Raw genomic sequence first — 16762 nt, 5'->3', positions numbered from 1 at the left:
TGGGGTTTAAGGGAGTCGTACCCTCGTGCTCAGGGGTCGTACCGGCCTTCTCTGAGGTTCAAGAGAGTCTTACCCTCGTGTTCAGGGGTCGTACCGGCCTTCTCTGGGGTTTAATCGATGTTTCTCACTCTTGTTATTTGGTTTAATCACATTCTTGGTCGTCCCAATTACCTGAGACAATGCCAGACCAGATCTGGCGAGGCTCAGGGAGTGTGTCGTTCGAAGCTGATGATTGGGATAGCTGGCCCCATCCCCTCTCAGTGGTTACTGATTAGCCAGTCCTGATTGGGATAGCTGGCCCCATCCCTTCTCAGTGGTTACTGATTAGCCAGTCCTGATTGGGATAGCTGGCCCCATCCCCTCTCGGTGGTTACTGATTAGCCAGTCCTGATTGGGGTAGCTGCCTCCATCCCCTCTCATTGGTTACTGATTAGCCAGTCCTGATTGGGATAGCTGGCCCCATCCCCTCTCAGTGGTTACTGATTAGCCAGTCCTGATTGGGATAGCTGGCCCCATCCCCTCTCGGTGGTTACTGATTAGCCAGTCCTGATTGGGATAGCTGCCCCATCCCCTTTTCAGTGGTTACTGATTAGCCAGTCCTGATTGGGGTAGCTGCCTCCATCCCCTCTCATTGGTTACTGATTAGCCAGCCCTGATTGGGAGAGCATTCACATCCAAATCCTTTTCCTATTCTACTGTTTATATGAAATTAAATTTTGCTGACATCCACGCACACCTGCGCGCGCAGACAACCACACATACCTAAACACACCTACATTTACACACACATGCATACACATGCCAACACGCACACATAGATACACACTCATTCACATACAGACATTTCCATAAGCGGATATACATATGTATAAGTCCCTCACATGTGTCAAACTCTCTCCACGTACAATATACATAGTTTGTTATTCTTACATACAGCGATACAGGCTAATACACACACACACACACACACACACACACACACACACACACACACACACACAGGACCAAAAAATTTTTCTAAGTAAACCAGACTTTCCTCGGCTCTTGGCCGAGGGAAAAAAAAGGAAAAAAACAGGAAAAAAAAACCAATCTTTGAAACTTGTCCAAGAATTTCACAAGTGATTGGAAAACTTGAGCAGGTTCCTTTTGAGACGATCGTTAACACTTAATGACTTTGACATTAATCTAGAAGTCATCTGAGAGGTTGTGAGAGGAGTGGAAATAGCAGAGCAATATATATATATATATATATATATATATATATATATATATATATATATATATATATATATATATATATATATATATATATATATATATATTTTTTTTTTTTTTTTTTTTTTTCATACGATTCGCCATTTCCCGCATTTGCGAGGTAGCATTAAGAACAGAGGACTGGGCCTTAGAGGGAAAATCCTCACCTGGCCCCCTTCTCTGTTCCTTCTTTTGGAAAATTAAAAAAAAACGAGAGGGGAGGATTTCCAGCCACCCGCTCCCTCCCCTTTTAGTCGCCTTCTACGACACGCAGGGAATACGTGGGAAGTATTCTTTCTCCCCTATCCCCAGGGATAGGGGAGAAAATATATATATATATATATATATATATATATATATATATATATATATATATATATATATATATATATATATATATATACATATATGTGTGTGTGTGTGTAAATCCTCCCCTCTCTTTTTTTTTAATTTTCCAAAAGAGGGAACAGAGAAGGGGGCCAGGTGAGGATATTCCCTCAAAGGCCCAGTCCTCTGTTCTTAACGCTACCTCGCTAACGCGGGAAATGGCGAATAGTATGAAAAAAAAAAAAAGAAAAAAAAAAAAAATATATATATATATATATATATATATAAGTGAGACAGAGTCTATAGGGACTACTTTACGACCTTTGAGAACGACAACACTACCTCTGCGCACGACGGTACGACCCTTGGATATGACACTCTGGTCTTTTGACCTGACCTTTCCCGAAGTCAAGGATCAGGCCAGCACAACCCATGGGTCGTGGTGGCGTCCTGTGTTCATGAGGCTAGGGGGGCGCGGCCATGAGTGTAATATCTGTGCCACAGGAGAGGTACACCACAGAGTTAAAGATGAGGTCACTTCTCTAAGGGCGCCCCCGGGGCCGTAATTGTCTCATGGCCACCTGGGCCATGCTATGCCCCTCCCCTCCCACGGCCGTAATTGTTTCATGGCCACTTGGGCCATGGCCACCCGGGCCATTATCGAATTAGAGAAGATGACCACTGCAGCTAGGCCGTGTGAGCCGGCGCCATACTACACCCTAATTACCCACAGTTAAAGTGAGATTGACCAGCTATTAGGGGCCAACCATTAACCTTCTCTCTCTCTCTCTCTCTCTCTCTCTCTTCTCTCTCTCTCTCTCTCTCTCTCTCTCTCTCTCTCTCTCTCTCTCTCTCTTGTAGCTGGTAGGCAACCACCAGCACAAGGTCACTCACTGCTGACCTGGGTCCCAGCAGGGTTGCTGACGGCGGTATGAGAACAGTGGCTATCCCGTTCCCCTCCCTGGCCCAGGTTTATGTCTTTTCTCTCTGCCTCACACACACACACACACACACACACACACACACATACACACACACACACACACACACACACACACACACACACACACTTCATTGCACGCTACACACTCGACAACATGCAACTCTCACCACAACTCGTTATTTCTGCGGTGAGCGCCACGCGCCAGCCTTGCCTTATGGCAAAATCTCGTCATAGGTACTTGTGAGTGGGTACTCTCTCTCTCTCTCTCTCTCTCTCTCTCTCTCTCTCTCTCTCTCTCTCTCTCTCTCTCTCTCTCTCTCACGGGCAAATTAACCCAGTATTTCACCCGGCCTTATAATCCCCCATGCCCGCGTTCCATATAATATTAGGTAATAATGGATGCAAGGGCGTTAAGCAAATTACTTACATTGTGATTTTGGCCCGAATCATAATGATTACAGCCATCCCCCTCTGACCCAGTGATGAAAGGTGGAGCGCTCGGAACTAGCAACTTAGCCTAACTGTGTGCAGCGCTTTGGGCTAACAACTTAGCTTAACTGCTTCTGATGACCCCCGTGTGATTACAGCAGTGGAGTTGTGAGACCAACTTCCAGGTTGTGAGGCCAGGTTAGGATGTTGTTAGTTGTGGACGAGTGCGTTACCGAGGTGATGGGAAAAGCCAAGGCGATGGAAGACCCGTAAATCTATGACGAGGGCAGAGATAGGATCCAAAGTTTCCGATCCAAATAAGATGGAGACAGGATAGTATAGCAGAAGGCTCCTCTCTACTCACCACTACAGATGGAGACAGGATAGTATAGCAGAATGCTCCTCCCTACCCACCTCTCCCTCTGGCTCAACAGCCAGCAAGACGGTAACTGTGAATGAAGACCAAACACTAAGAAAAAGTATGCTCTCACGAAATTTGTATAGGGAAAGTCGAGTAGAAAAACCCTACTATGGTCTAGACAGAATCATCGTGTAGTCTGGGGAAGGGGAATCTAAGCTGATGCTCTGCGCGGGGTAAAAAGCATTTAAATCCATGCATTTCATACTGACATTATTGATTACCTTTCTCACGGACCGTAAATTTCCTCTTTACTGACAATTAACATCGTTAAAATGTTTGTCCAGTCGCGTTTTAAATGCATTTGTTTACTCGTGTTTTGAATGTATTTGTTTACTCGTGTTTTGAATGTATTTGTTTACTCGTGCTTTAAATGTATTTGTTTACTCGTGTTTTGAATGTATTTGTTTACTCGTCCTTTTGAATGTATTTGTTTAGTTGTGCTTTAAATGTATTTATTTACTCGTCTTTTTAAATGTATTTGTTTACTCGTGTTTTGAATGTATTTGTTTACTCGTGTTTTCAGTGCATTTGTCTGGCGTTTTCAATGTACTGACTGACTTCGGCTTGACAGTATGTGATGAGTAATACTTCTAACACAGTGTGTCTCTAGATCCCTCCGACTGATGACGTCGACAGATCTGAGACCATAAGTGGCGAGTCGTGTCTGCAACTCTGATAAAGGATTAGGAAAGAGTCTGAGTCCTAAGGACTGACCCCTGTGATACCCCGCTTGTCACCTGTAACCATTCGGATCCTTTCCACATTTCGCTCGTTGTTTTCTGTCTTTTATTGGATGTAGTTTATGTCACTGGAACCAAAAGTTATAATGCCATACGTTTAAACATTTATGTATAACAAAGCTGTTGTATTTCAATACAGAATGTAATTCAGGGATGATGTGCATGTTAGTCTATCACTGTACATCAAAAATACGTTGGTTATATTTGATTCGTCTGTCCGGCCCGAGTGATTCATGGTCAGCAATGTCAAACAATATACCATTTCATATATATATATATATATATATATATATATATATATATATATATATATATATATATATATATTATCCCTGGGGATAGGGGAGAAAGAATACTTCCCACGTATTCCCTGCGTGTCGTAGAAGGCGACTAAAAGGGGAGGGAGCAGGGGGCTGGAAATCCTCCCCTCTTTTTTTTTTTAATTTTCCAAAAGAAGGAATGGAGAAGGGGGCCAGGTGAGGATATTCCCTTAAAGGCCCAGTTCTCTGTTCTTAACGCTACCTCGCTAGCGCGGGAAATGGCGAATAGTTTGAAAGAAAAAGAAAGAATATATATATATATATATATATATATATATATATATATATATATATATATATATATATATATATATATATATATATATATATATATATATATATATATACGTATACGTATACGTATACGTTCACGCATATATATATATATATATATATATATATATATATATATATATATTGGAAGAGATCACAGAGGTGCGAACACTCTCGTATATAAACAGAATCCATTTCCACAGATCAAACACTACACAAGACAGGTTTTTCATCAGTCACTGAAGTACATAATTGTTGCCAGTAATTACTCGTTCATTATGGTAAATCGTGGAATAAAACATGACTGACTATGAGTCGTATAATGAATGACTTGTTCAGAGAATGATCTAAGCATGTGGTACAAAAACTGCCTAAAGAGGATCACAAGTTAAGTCTGTCTCTAAACACAGCACACACACACACACACACACACACACACACACACACACTTACGAAGGTATATAAAACCTGGAGACATAACGCTTAATCTTTTCGCTTTCATAGGAAGGTCTTAGCGAGCATTACTTTGTGACATGGAAAGATCCAGAGAGTCAAGGAGTATCTAAAAGAAAGAGAGAGAGAGAGAGAGAGAGAGAGAGAGAGAGAGAGAGAGAGAGAGAGAGAGAGAGAGAGAGAGGGAGGGGAGAGAGAGAGAGAGAGAGAGAGAGAGAAGGGGGGAAAGTTAGAGACAGAATACCTTCTTACATACGTACGAATACCATGATCTGAGAGAGAGAGAGAGAGAGAGAGAGAGAGAGAGAGAGAGAGAGAGAGAGAGAGAGAGAGAGAGAGAGAGAGAGAGAGAGAGAGAGAGAGAGAGAGAGAGGGATTGGTTGTGACAGAAGCGGTGGCACCACGAGAGGCGAGAGCATCACTCCAGCTGTCATGAGATATAAGTGTTGAGGCCCCCGGGCCACCATCATTCGTCTCTCATGTTGACACATTACCCGACACTCTCTCTTTTGCTCTCTCTCTCTCTCTCTCTCTCTCTCTCTCTCTCTCTCTCTCTCTCTCTCTCTCTCTCTCTCTCTCTCAACCCAACACCACCCACCACCCGACCGTCAGACGACGCCCCGGCAGGTTTACCGCTGGCCGACCCGTATCATCGGGAGCCACCTGTCAACAAGGGATTTGGGAGGTGATTGGAAACTTTTACGTGTGTTGATGGTTCCAGGCAGAACGGACCCGGAAAATCATCCAAACTGGGAACCAGTGAAGCGCTTGCTGTACATACAGTGCCTCCCTGTCTATGAGGTATGGGAAGCATACCTACCTACTGTACTTACCTACTCTAACTACCTATTGTCCCTACCTACTGTACTTACCTACTCTAACTACCTATTGTACCTACCTACTGCACTTACCTGCTCTAACTACCTATTATACCTACCTACTGTCCTTACCTACTCTAACTACCTATTGTACCTACCTACTGCACTTAACTGCTCTAACTACCTATTGTACCTACCTACTGCACTTAACAGCTCTAACTACCTATTGTACCTACCTACTGCACTTACCTACTCTAACTACCTATTGTACCTACCTACTGTCCTTACCTACGAGTACCTACGACGAGTATATGCCAAAAGGCAGGATGAACGCGTTGCGCCCACCGTATCAGAGAAATGATAGATACCAAGCCCTGAACCATATGTATGTCTGCATATGTGTATGCATTTATGTACGTATGTATCATGCATACACTTGTGTATATGTATGTATCCATTTATTTCCCTATTTGTACTGTACTGGGAGTGACGCATCTACACTATCACACGCAACTTTTTTTTTCAGGCATTCGATGCGTTTTCCACCTTTCCCAATTTGATGAATCGGTTTATCCCCATGATTCACTGCATTTCTATACCATTACCTCAGTCTATATATGTACAGCTGCCCACAGTGTGTGTGGGTCTCTATCGCCCTTAACATGATGGTTTCCATGAGCCTCACAATTAACCCACCAACCCTACCCCAGAGTTTCACAGGTATTCATCAAATGTTTTCATTGTTCTTAAAGTATCGTCCTAATGCTCTCTGTCATGTCTTCGAAGAGGGTGGTGTTCAAGAAGCTGAGGAGGGAGAGGACCAGCACAACGGCAGGTCTCCGGGGAAGGCGGCTGAGAGGGCGTTCAAAAATCAGGGGAAGGAGCAAGTACATTCCTCAATCTCCGGGGGAGGAGAAAGAGGGGGGATGATGATGACAAGGGTGTTCAAAATCTGGGGAGTTGGGGTTGGGGTTGGGGTGGCGTGTGAGGTGGTACATACTGCTCGATCTCCAGGGGAGGGCGCGAAGATTGTGCTCCAGAATCAGGGGTCGCGTACATTGCTTGATTTCCAGGAGTCGAAGAGGGTCTGTTCAGAATCCCCTGAGAGGAGGATGACACGCTGCTCGATCTCTGGGGATGGGTGAGGAGGGACGTTGGATGTGTGTATTACTGTGGAGGAGTGTGTGTACGTACAGTGGTCCGCTGCTGAGATCAATACGGTATAGCTAGACGCCTGTGAGGAGCTCCTCTCCTCCTTGCACGGGTGTGAGGATGGTGAGAAGAGAGAAGAGAGAGAGAGAGAGAGAGAGAGAGAGAGAGAGAGAGAGGGGGGGGGGGAAGCGGGGTGAAGTATGAAGCGGGTAACTAGAGAAAATTAGATGAAGCGGCGAAGACGGTGCAAGAAGGTGGCAGAAAACAGAAGACGGAGATCTACTGGAGGGAGCGCAGGAGGGAGTGGTTGTGGATGGCCATCGGGCGTGGGGGAGGAAGAAGTGTGGTGGAGGGCTGGGTGAGGTGTGGTGGAGGGCTGGGTGAGGTGTGGTGGAGGGCTGGGTGAGGTGTGGTTGTCCTATGAAGTGTGAGCGGCCGGGGGTCGGGTCTCTTGATGGACAAGTTGCATTATTGGACGATAGAAGAGGGTGGGAGAGGGAGGGATGGAAGGAAGGGAGGGAGGGAGGGAGGGAGGGAGGGAAAGGAAACGAGAGGGAGGGAGGGGAGAGGGGAGAAGGATGAGAGTGATGGTCCAGGAGGGAAAGAGAACGATGACTGGCATGAAGGCCTGGAGTGGAGGGATGGAGGTCAGTCCTTCAGGGGATAGAGGAGGGCAGGGCGGCTAGTATGATGGCCTGGAAGCATCGGGGGTGAGGGGTGGCGGGAGGGTGAAGGGCCTGGACATGGACTGGAAGGACAAGAGAACTTCAAGAGAGAGGATCTGAGGTGCCTCTTAAGGCCACACGAAGAATCTTCAGGAGGGAGGGAAGAGACGGCTGCTCACACACACACACACACACACACACGCACACACACACACACACACACACACACACACACACACACACACACACACACATACACACATCAAGACAAACAAGGGCCAAGCTGCAGATCACACGCGTTCGTTCACTGGAATATCTCGTGTGTTTGTACAAGTGTTGTGTTTTGTGGGGTGTTTACCTTGTCACCAGTCAACACTACGCAGCTCCAGTGCTGACTCTTCCCACTATATATATATATATATATATATATATATATATATATATATATATATATATATATATATATATGTGTGTGTGTGTGTGTGTGTGTGTGTGTGTGTGTGTGTGTGTGTGTGTGTGTAAGTGTGTGTGTGTGTGTGTGTGTGTGTGTGTGTGTGTGTGTGTGTGTGTGTGTGTGTGTGTGTCTGTGTCTGTGTCTGTGTCTGTGTGTGTGTGTGTGTGCGTGTGTATGCTTGCTGGGAGATAGTGAAATCCCTCATACGTCGTGAGCTACAAACATGGCAACACACACGAGATGTGTGTGTACAGCAACACAGCACTTCTGTTGTAACACAGCCTCGCCAAACTCTGATGTTACGAGTTGGAAGCAGGAGACATTTCGGTCTGCCATAAACTGATATTACATTTTTATGGCTTAGTAATTTCACACTGGGCAAAATCCTGGATGTCGTGGGCCCAGAACATGGCCACTCTGGACCATAAACATAAACTGGTGGGAGACGTTTGGAAGTGTTCCCAGCGTTGGGTGCATGGCCGCGACACACATGCTTGTTGTACACCATGCCCATAGCTCAGGCAGACGACGAGGGTATACTGTCCTGTGAAAGTTGGTTGGCATATCTCACGATTTCTGTGTCTCTACATTCTCACGATTTCTGTTTTCTTTCATCCCTTGTGGCTTAATGTACACAGACCTAACTTTACTTTCCCTAGAGGAAGTGTTCGCATATATTCACCTAAACTGTGGAAAGAAGAGTCATGATTCATTGGCAAAGTGAACGGTTCTGTTCTGCAGAGTTCTTATGAACGTTTTGAACACGCATGTATGACCCTTGAGCACGATGGCACAACTCAGGAGAACGAAGGTACTGCCACTGAACAGGAATGTAGGAGCCTTGAGCACGATGAGACGACCCTTGAACACGACGGTACGACCCTTGAGCACGACGATACGACCCTTGAGCACGACGGTCCGACCCTTGAGCACGATGGTACGACCCTTGAGCACGACGACACGACGCTTGAGCACGAAGGTTCGACCCTTGAGCACGACGATACGACCCTTGAGCACTACGATACGACCCTTGAGCACGACGACACGACCCTTGAGCACGACGGTACGACCCTTTAGCACGAGAACATGATCCTTGAACACGACGACATGACTCTTAAGCAAGAGGACACGGCCCCTGAGCACGACTACACTACCCTTGAGCACGACGGTACGACCCTTTAGCACGACGGTGCGACCCTTGAGCACGACGGAATAAGGCTTGGGCATGACGTCATGCCATTATACCCAAGGATCGTACTGTCCATTGGGTAAAATTCTATTCAACATCATGAACATGTACATAATGCGTTCTACATCGTTATTGCCTTGAACGTATAGTTACCTTGGTCAATTATCTACCTTAATTACCATGAGATTAGATACTTTATCAAATAGACATGGAGTAATTATAGTCTGTCATCGTACCACAAACTACCGCTCACGCCATCCATCACGTCAGATTGCAGGAGTGACCCTCAAAAGCGTCATTTTCTCCCAATATTTCGGCATGATTTTAATAGGTAAAATTATCTGGCATACAATTGCCAAGAAACACACACACACACACACACACACACACACACACACACACACACACACACGTACATACGTGTGTGTGTGTGTGTGTGTGTGTGTGTGTGTGTGTGTCATTATGAGCCACGGCTGATGGTTACGCCTGTCCACCACCAAGGGGGGGCCACCTCTAACGACGCTTCCGTCTACGTAAAGTTCTTGTGAGCATAATTCATTTGTGGCGATGGTGGCCAACTCTCTCTCTCTCTCTCTCTCTCTCTCTCTCTCTCTCTCTCTCTCTCTCTCTCTCTCTCTCTCTCTCTCAGTCTTTTTACCTCTCACGACTCCCGTACATTCTTCCTCCTCCTCTTCTTCTTCTTCCTCCTCCTCCTCCTCTTCTTCATCTTCCTCCTCCTCCTCCTCCTCCTCTTTTTCTTCTCCTTTCTCTTCTTCTTCTTCTTCTTTTTCTTCTTCTTCTTCTTCTTTTTCTTCTCCTTTCTCTTCTTCTTCTTTTCTTCTTCTTCTTCTTCTTCTTCTTTTTCTTCTTCTTCTTCTTCTTCTTCTTCTTCTTCTTCTTCTTCTTCTTTTTCTTCTTCTTTCACCTCTTCTTCCTTCTCCTCCTCTTGGTAAACCACAACTAGAAAACAACTTTCATTCTTTCTCTAAAACACCTTCCCACCTGTTTTGGTTTCTGAAACCCACCTGGGGGGGTCGTCTTGACAATGAGGTCGTCATCAGATGGCGCGACCACACGACAACAGAAGAGCCCCACCACCACCAGTCCTGTGAACACGACGACACGACCCTGGAGCGTGACGCCACGGTCTATACGTATGATCCCCCGTGGCTGTGTGACCTAAAGACCCGCGACACACGCATCAGGATGCTGCTTCCCATAGGTTCTGTTTGGAGGCCAGCCACTCGAGCAGCGACCGTTATAACACTCAGACAACAAAGCTGTTGAATTCTCATCGAAATCTCTTTTTTTCCTCGCTCCTTATTACCCTTTCAATCTTTTAAGTCTTGATTGAAGACGTCTGAGGAGCTCTTGCGAATCCTTCATCCCATTCTTGCGGTACGCATTTTCCCTCGCCATGGTGGCTCCTGTCGAATGATATGTCCACAGAGCACCACTTCAGGGGGGACTATCACAGGGACACCAACTGGCACCTGGGAAGTGGTAGAATCATAACGAAGTCCATGGAGAAAGAACCGTCCGCCGGGCTGGTCTTAATGTTTATAAGAAGCGACTAGGGCTATGCGTCTCAATGTTCAGTCACGACCGCACATCAAAAAGAAAAAAGAAACGAAAGTAGAGAACTGATAGAGGAGGTCTGGAGGAAGGCAGCAGCAGCGGGTCCTGACAGATGGAGAAATGAGTTACAGTGAGAGGTTGGAGGCCATTATTCTCCCCACCGCAGGGAAAGAGCAGATTAAAGGGGGACTTAATCACAACGTTTGGCTTTCTAAACTCGTCTGATAAGGTCGACGGTGAACAGTTCTTTGAGAGATGCAGTTGCAGAGTAATTAGCGGTCAAACAGAACAACCAAAGGTCTACAGAACAATTAAAGGTCATAAGAACAACCAGAGGTCATAAAGAACAATCAGAGGACATAAAGAACAACCAGAGGTCATAAAGAACAACGAGAAGTCATACAGAACAACCAGAGGTCATAAAGAACAACGAGAGGTCATAAAGAACAACCAGAGGTCATAAAGAACAACCAGAGGTCATAAAGAACAACCAGAGGTCATAAAGAACAACGAGAAGTCATACAGAACAACCAGAGGTCATAAAGAACAACGAGAAGTCATACAGAACAACCAGAGGTCATAAAGAACAACCAGAGGTCATAAAGAACAACCAGAGGTCATAAAGAACAACGAGAAGTCTTACAGAACAACCAGAGGTCATGCAGAACAACGAGAAGTCATACAGAACAACCAGAGGTCATACAAAACAACCAGAGGTCATACAAAACAACCAGAGGCCATTAGAAGAAACAACAAGCAACAAATATGTTATAAAAGTTGTAATGAAGTGCTTGATGTAGCATGAGAGTAGTGGCTGGAGGGAATAGAAACTGAGTTACGAAACAGAAAACGTTGACAGAAACATTAAGTGTCGGAAGTTGTATAGTTCAAGAGATGAGGGACCCACGAGAGTAGAACTCCCCTCCCTGTGCTGTACAGGGAAGTAGTTACGTGGAAAATACATAGATAAGGAGTTAGATCCATAAGGATATGTACCTACCTACGAGTGACTACCACCAGAATCTACCAACAGAGAAAGGAAAAGAGAGGAAAGTGAATATATATATATATATATATATATATATATATATATATATATATATATATATATATATATATATATATATATATATATATATATATATATATATATATATATATATATTTTTTTTTTTTTTTTTCAAACTATTCGCCATTTCCCGCGTTAGCGAGGTAGCGTTAAGAACAGAGGACTGGGCCATTGAGGGAATATCCTCACCTGGCCCCCTTCTCTGTTCCTTCTATTGGAAAATTAAAAAAAAATTGAGAGGGGAGGATTTCCAGCCCCCCGCTCCCTCCCCTTTTAGTCGCCTTCTACGACACGCAGGGAATACGTGGGAAGTATTCTTTCTTCCCTATCCCCAGGGATAATATATATATATATATATATATATATATATATATATATATATATATATATATATATATATATATATATATATATATATATATATATATATATATATATATACATATATATATATATATATCCACCTCCATGCACGTTGAAATCGTCAACACAAGACAAACACAAACCCACACACACCATAACTACACATCCACATTTACTCGTCACAGTCTTCAACATTCGGGCAACAAACGGGCAAACGCATCGAGCAAATACATCAGAACTTTGCTTCCAGTTTCCACGCTTGGCATCCACATCCTCCTAATCAACAGTCATATCTTCAAGTGACACTTAACTCCAGCGCGGGTCCTCACGACTGTACTGCCTGCTGGAGGCAACAGATGCCCTGGACTCGTCATCTTATGGACGAGGGTGGGTGGTTGGGGGGAAACGATCCAATCCTTATAATAATGTGCGAGGATCCGGACACGTTGGTTTGTTCGTGTGTGTGTGTGTATGTGTGTTGTCATGCTCTTATCAGCCGGGAAGATAAGGGGAACCCGAGCCATCTCATCAGCCAGGGCCGTCGCTGCAAATGGTGTGTGAGCTGAGGAGGCATCGGGGGTGCTTAATGCTAGGATTGCCGGCGCCTCTGAGGCTTGCTTTCATTTTACAGTTCATTATCATTCATTAAATCATTGACATTATCACCCATAATGTACGTTGACAGCAGTGGTGAAGTACACATCCCAGGACAGCTGAGCGTCCAGGAAACACGAATAACTGGTGACTTATCATGAATCCAAAACACGTCATGCAAAAAAAAAAAAAAAATGGAAAGCCCTCATGACCATCTGGTGGTAGTCATGAGCCATTAGCCCTTTGAGCAAGACGTTACGACAAATGAGCACGAGAGTACGGCCCTGCAGCACGTCGGTACGGCATCTAGCACGACAGCACGGCCCTTGAGCACGTTGGTACGACATTTAGCACAGCACTAAGGCCCTACAGCACGTCGGTACGGCATTTAGCACAGCAGTAAGGCCCTGCAGCACGTCGGTACGGCATCTAGCACGACAGTACGGCCCTGCAGCGTGTCGGTACGGCATCTAGCACGACAGTAAGGCCATGCAGCACGTCGGTACGGCATCTAGCACGACAGTACGGCCCTGCAGCGTGTCGGTACGGCATCTAGCACGACAGTACGGCCCTGCAGCACGTCGGTACGTCATCTAGCACGACAGTACGGCCCTGCAGCACGTCGGTACGGCATTTAGCACGGCAGTAAGGCCCTGCAGCACGTCGGTACGGCATTTAGCACGGCAGTAAGGCCCTACAGCACGTCGGTACGGCATTTAGCACAGCAGTAAGGCCCTGCAGCACGTCGGTACGGCATCTAGCACGACAGTACGGCCCTGCAGCGTGTCGGTACGGCATCTAGCACGACAGTAAGGCCATGCAGCACGTCGGTACGGCATCTAGCACGGCACTAAGGCCCTGCAGCACGTCGGTACGGCATTTAGCACGACAGATCGGCCCTGCAGCACGTCGGTACGGCATTTAGCACGACAGTAAGGCCCTGCAGCACGTCGGTACGGCATCAAGCACGACAGTAAGGCCCTGCAGCACGTCGGTACGGCATCTAGCACGACAGTAAGGTCCTGCAGCACGTCGGTACGGCATCTAGCACGACAGTAAGGCCCTGCAGCACGTCGGTACGGCATCTAGCACGACAGTAAGGCCCTGCAGCACGTCGGTACGGCATCTAGCACGACAGTAAGGCCCTTGAGCATGACGGTACGATCCTGGGTCAGGTCAAAGGCCAGGCCATCATACCGTTGTGACCTTTGGGATATACTGACGAACTCAAATTTCGTACGGACCGTCGTGCTCAAGGATCGTACCGCCGTACTCATAACTCGTACCGTCGTGCTCAAAGATCGTACTGTCGTGCTCAAAAGTCGTACCGTCGTGCTCAAGGATTGTACTGTTGTGCTCAAGGATCGTACTGTCGTACTCAAAAGTCGCACCGTCGTGCTCAAAGATCGTACTGTCGTGCTGAAAAGTCGTACAATAATGCTCAAAAGTCGTACCATCGTGCTGACCAGTCTTACCGTCGTTCTCAAGGGTCCAACTGTCGTGCTCAAAAGTCGCACTGTCTTGCTCAAGAGTCGTACCGTCTTGCTCAAGTGTCGTACCGTCTTGCTCAAGGATCGTACTCTCTTACTCAAGGGTCGTACCTTCTTGCTCCAGGGTCGTACCCTCTTACTCAAGGGTCGTACCTTCTTACTCAAGGGTCGTACCGCCTTGTTCAAGGAGTGAAATGTAACGACTCATACACACACACACACACAGGGTGGAGGGGCTGGGTACGCCAGGGAGGCGACCGGCTCTCAGAGCAGCTCACACTAACTGACCCTCATCAAGCTTGTCACACTATTGCCTCACACCCTCACTAAAACATACTTACACATTTCATACTAACATACACATCCTTCATGTCCACTGGCTAGCATGTGAGATTTTAAAAGGTAATTACTCTGTCTCTTAAATGATAATTGTCCCGGGATGAAGGCTACAGGTATAATTGTTTGTACACACTCATGAAAAACCTGAATATCCAAGGGGGAGTCATTTCCACCTACCGTGGCATATTCTGTAGACAGATTTCTCCTACGAATTGTCGAGTAACTTCCGAAAGAACTACCTCACTCCATAGTTCTCTCAGACGATTATCATCAACATAGGCGTCAATATCCGTAGGATGTAGTTATCATCGGACACTGAAATAATCACTTTTAGTACCCGTTACTTTTGCATGGTGATCTCATCTCATGCCAATCACTTTCTTTTTTTATCAATCTATCGTTTCACCTCAGGACCATGAATAGATCGGCGAGACGTCGTTTGATAAGGGAGGCACAACCTGCACCAGTATGGGGGATTCGAACACCATTGGATCACAGGTGAAGTACGCGACGTCTCAGAGTGGCGAAGGAACCACGACAGACGCGGGCGGAGCGACACATCCCCTACCCCGGTTGAGGCAGCACTGGCGCCCGGGTCCGCTAACTCCCACAACCACCCACCACAACACCACCACCACCACCGGTTTCTCTTCCCAGGATGGTAGTAGATGGTAGTACCTGTGACTGTGGCGACACAACTCACTCCTATGATCCCCGACAGCAGCACTCACACACACACACCCACACACCTTCCTACTCTCCCTTCCTGTTTCCGGTGACTTAATCCACAAAGAGATTGTCAGTATTAATCTCATCCCTTTCCGATGCCCTCCAGCGGTGGGAATCTAAGCATCAAATTGATACGTTTGAGCTTTGCAGTCCCAGGATCCATTTTATGGGCCCCCGGCAGCTCTTAGGAAATCAGACACGTCCGCTAGGCGGCAGCACAAGTCATGAAGTGTAGTGCTGAGTGTCTCTCTGGGTAGGGACAAAGTGCAAAGCAGCCGAGAAGCAGGTGTTCAAGAGACGTTCATACAGATGTGTGTCGGGTACGACGCGTCATGTAGAGCAAGAGAGGCGGCTGCTGGTGATTAGAATGTAGACGTTTGAGTGTGCTTCGTGTCTGGCTGGAGGGTGTGGTGCCAGGAGGGTGTGGTGTCTGGTGGACTGGAACTGACGACTGAGGTGGGAAGTGGTTGTTTAGCGTTTGCTCGTTTCGGTGTGCATGTGTTGACATTGTGGCGTTTGCTGCAGGAGGAGGAGGGATCTGGAAGATGGTCTAATATATATATATATATATATATATATATATATATATATATATATATATATGATCTTTGACGACTTGATTTGGCTGTGCTTGACGTAAGATGTGGCTGGTGATGATGTCATTATAATTTCCCTTGCGTCGACACCTGCCGGGATGGAGGAAGAATCACAGATACGAAGGTACGACCCTTGAGCACGACGATGCGACCCTTGATTAAGGAGGTACGACCCTTGAGCACGACGGTGTCACCCCGCGATTAAGGAAGGTACGGCCCTTGGGCACGACGGTACGACCCGTAGATGCGACAATAGAGCGTTTAACATGGCTCTATTTTTTTTTTAAAGGCAGAGAGTGGAGTGGAGGCCACGCCATCATTACCCAAATGTCGTGTCGTTGTACTCATGGTCGTAGCGTCATCCTTGAAGACTTGTACCGTCGCGTCGTCCTCGAGGGTCGTACTGTCGCACATATACATGTCGTCCCTTTATGTTCTGGGGGTAGGTGGGTGATGGGTCGGGTGGGATGTGTCTCCCACTGCCCCCGTTCATGTCGTCTCATGATGATGGCTCTACCTTAGAGCCGAGCCCAGTGGAGCAGATCAACGGAGAATTATCATACACC

The 16762-nt window shown here is 46.3% G+C and overlaps 1 protein-coding gene across 1 annotated transcript in view; it reads right to left on the bottom strand.

Moving 5' to 3' along the window:
* The window catches only part of LOC139758137 (lachesin-like), a 39829-nt gene extending 24360 nt beyond the window's left edge, over nt 1–15469 (bottom strand). The window contains exon 1 of the mRNA XM_071679286.1: nt 15049–15469. The gene's annotated coding sequence lies outside the window, so the exon portion shown is untranslated. The remainder of the gene's footprint in view (nt 1–15048) is intronic.
* Between the last annotated feature and the right edge of the window lie 1293 nt (nt 15470–16762).

The sequence above is a fragment of the Panulirus ornatus genome, chromosome 29, assembly GCF_036320965.1.
Source record: "Panulirus ornatus isolate Po-2019 chromosome 29, ASM3632096v1, whole genome shotgun sequence".
In the NCBI taxonomy this organism is placed as follows: Eukaryota; Metazoa; Arthropoda; class Malacostraca; order Decapoda; family Palinuridae; genus Panulirus; species Panulirus ornatus.
Note: the sequence above shows the minus strand (reverse complement) of the source record. Positions and strands in the feature narration are given on the sequence as shown.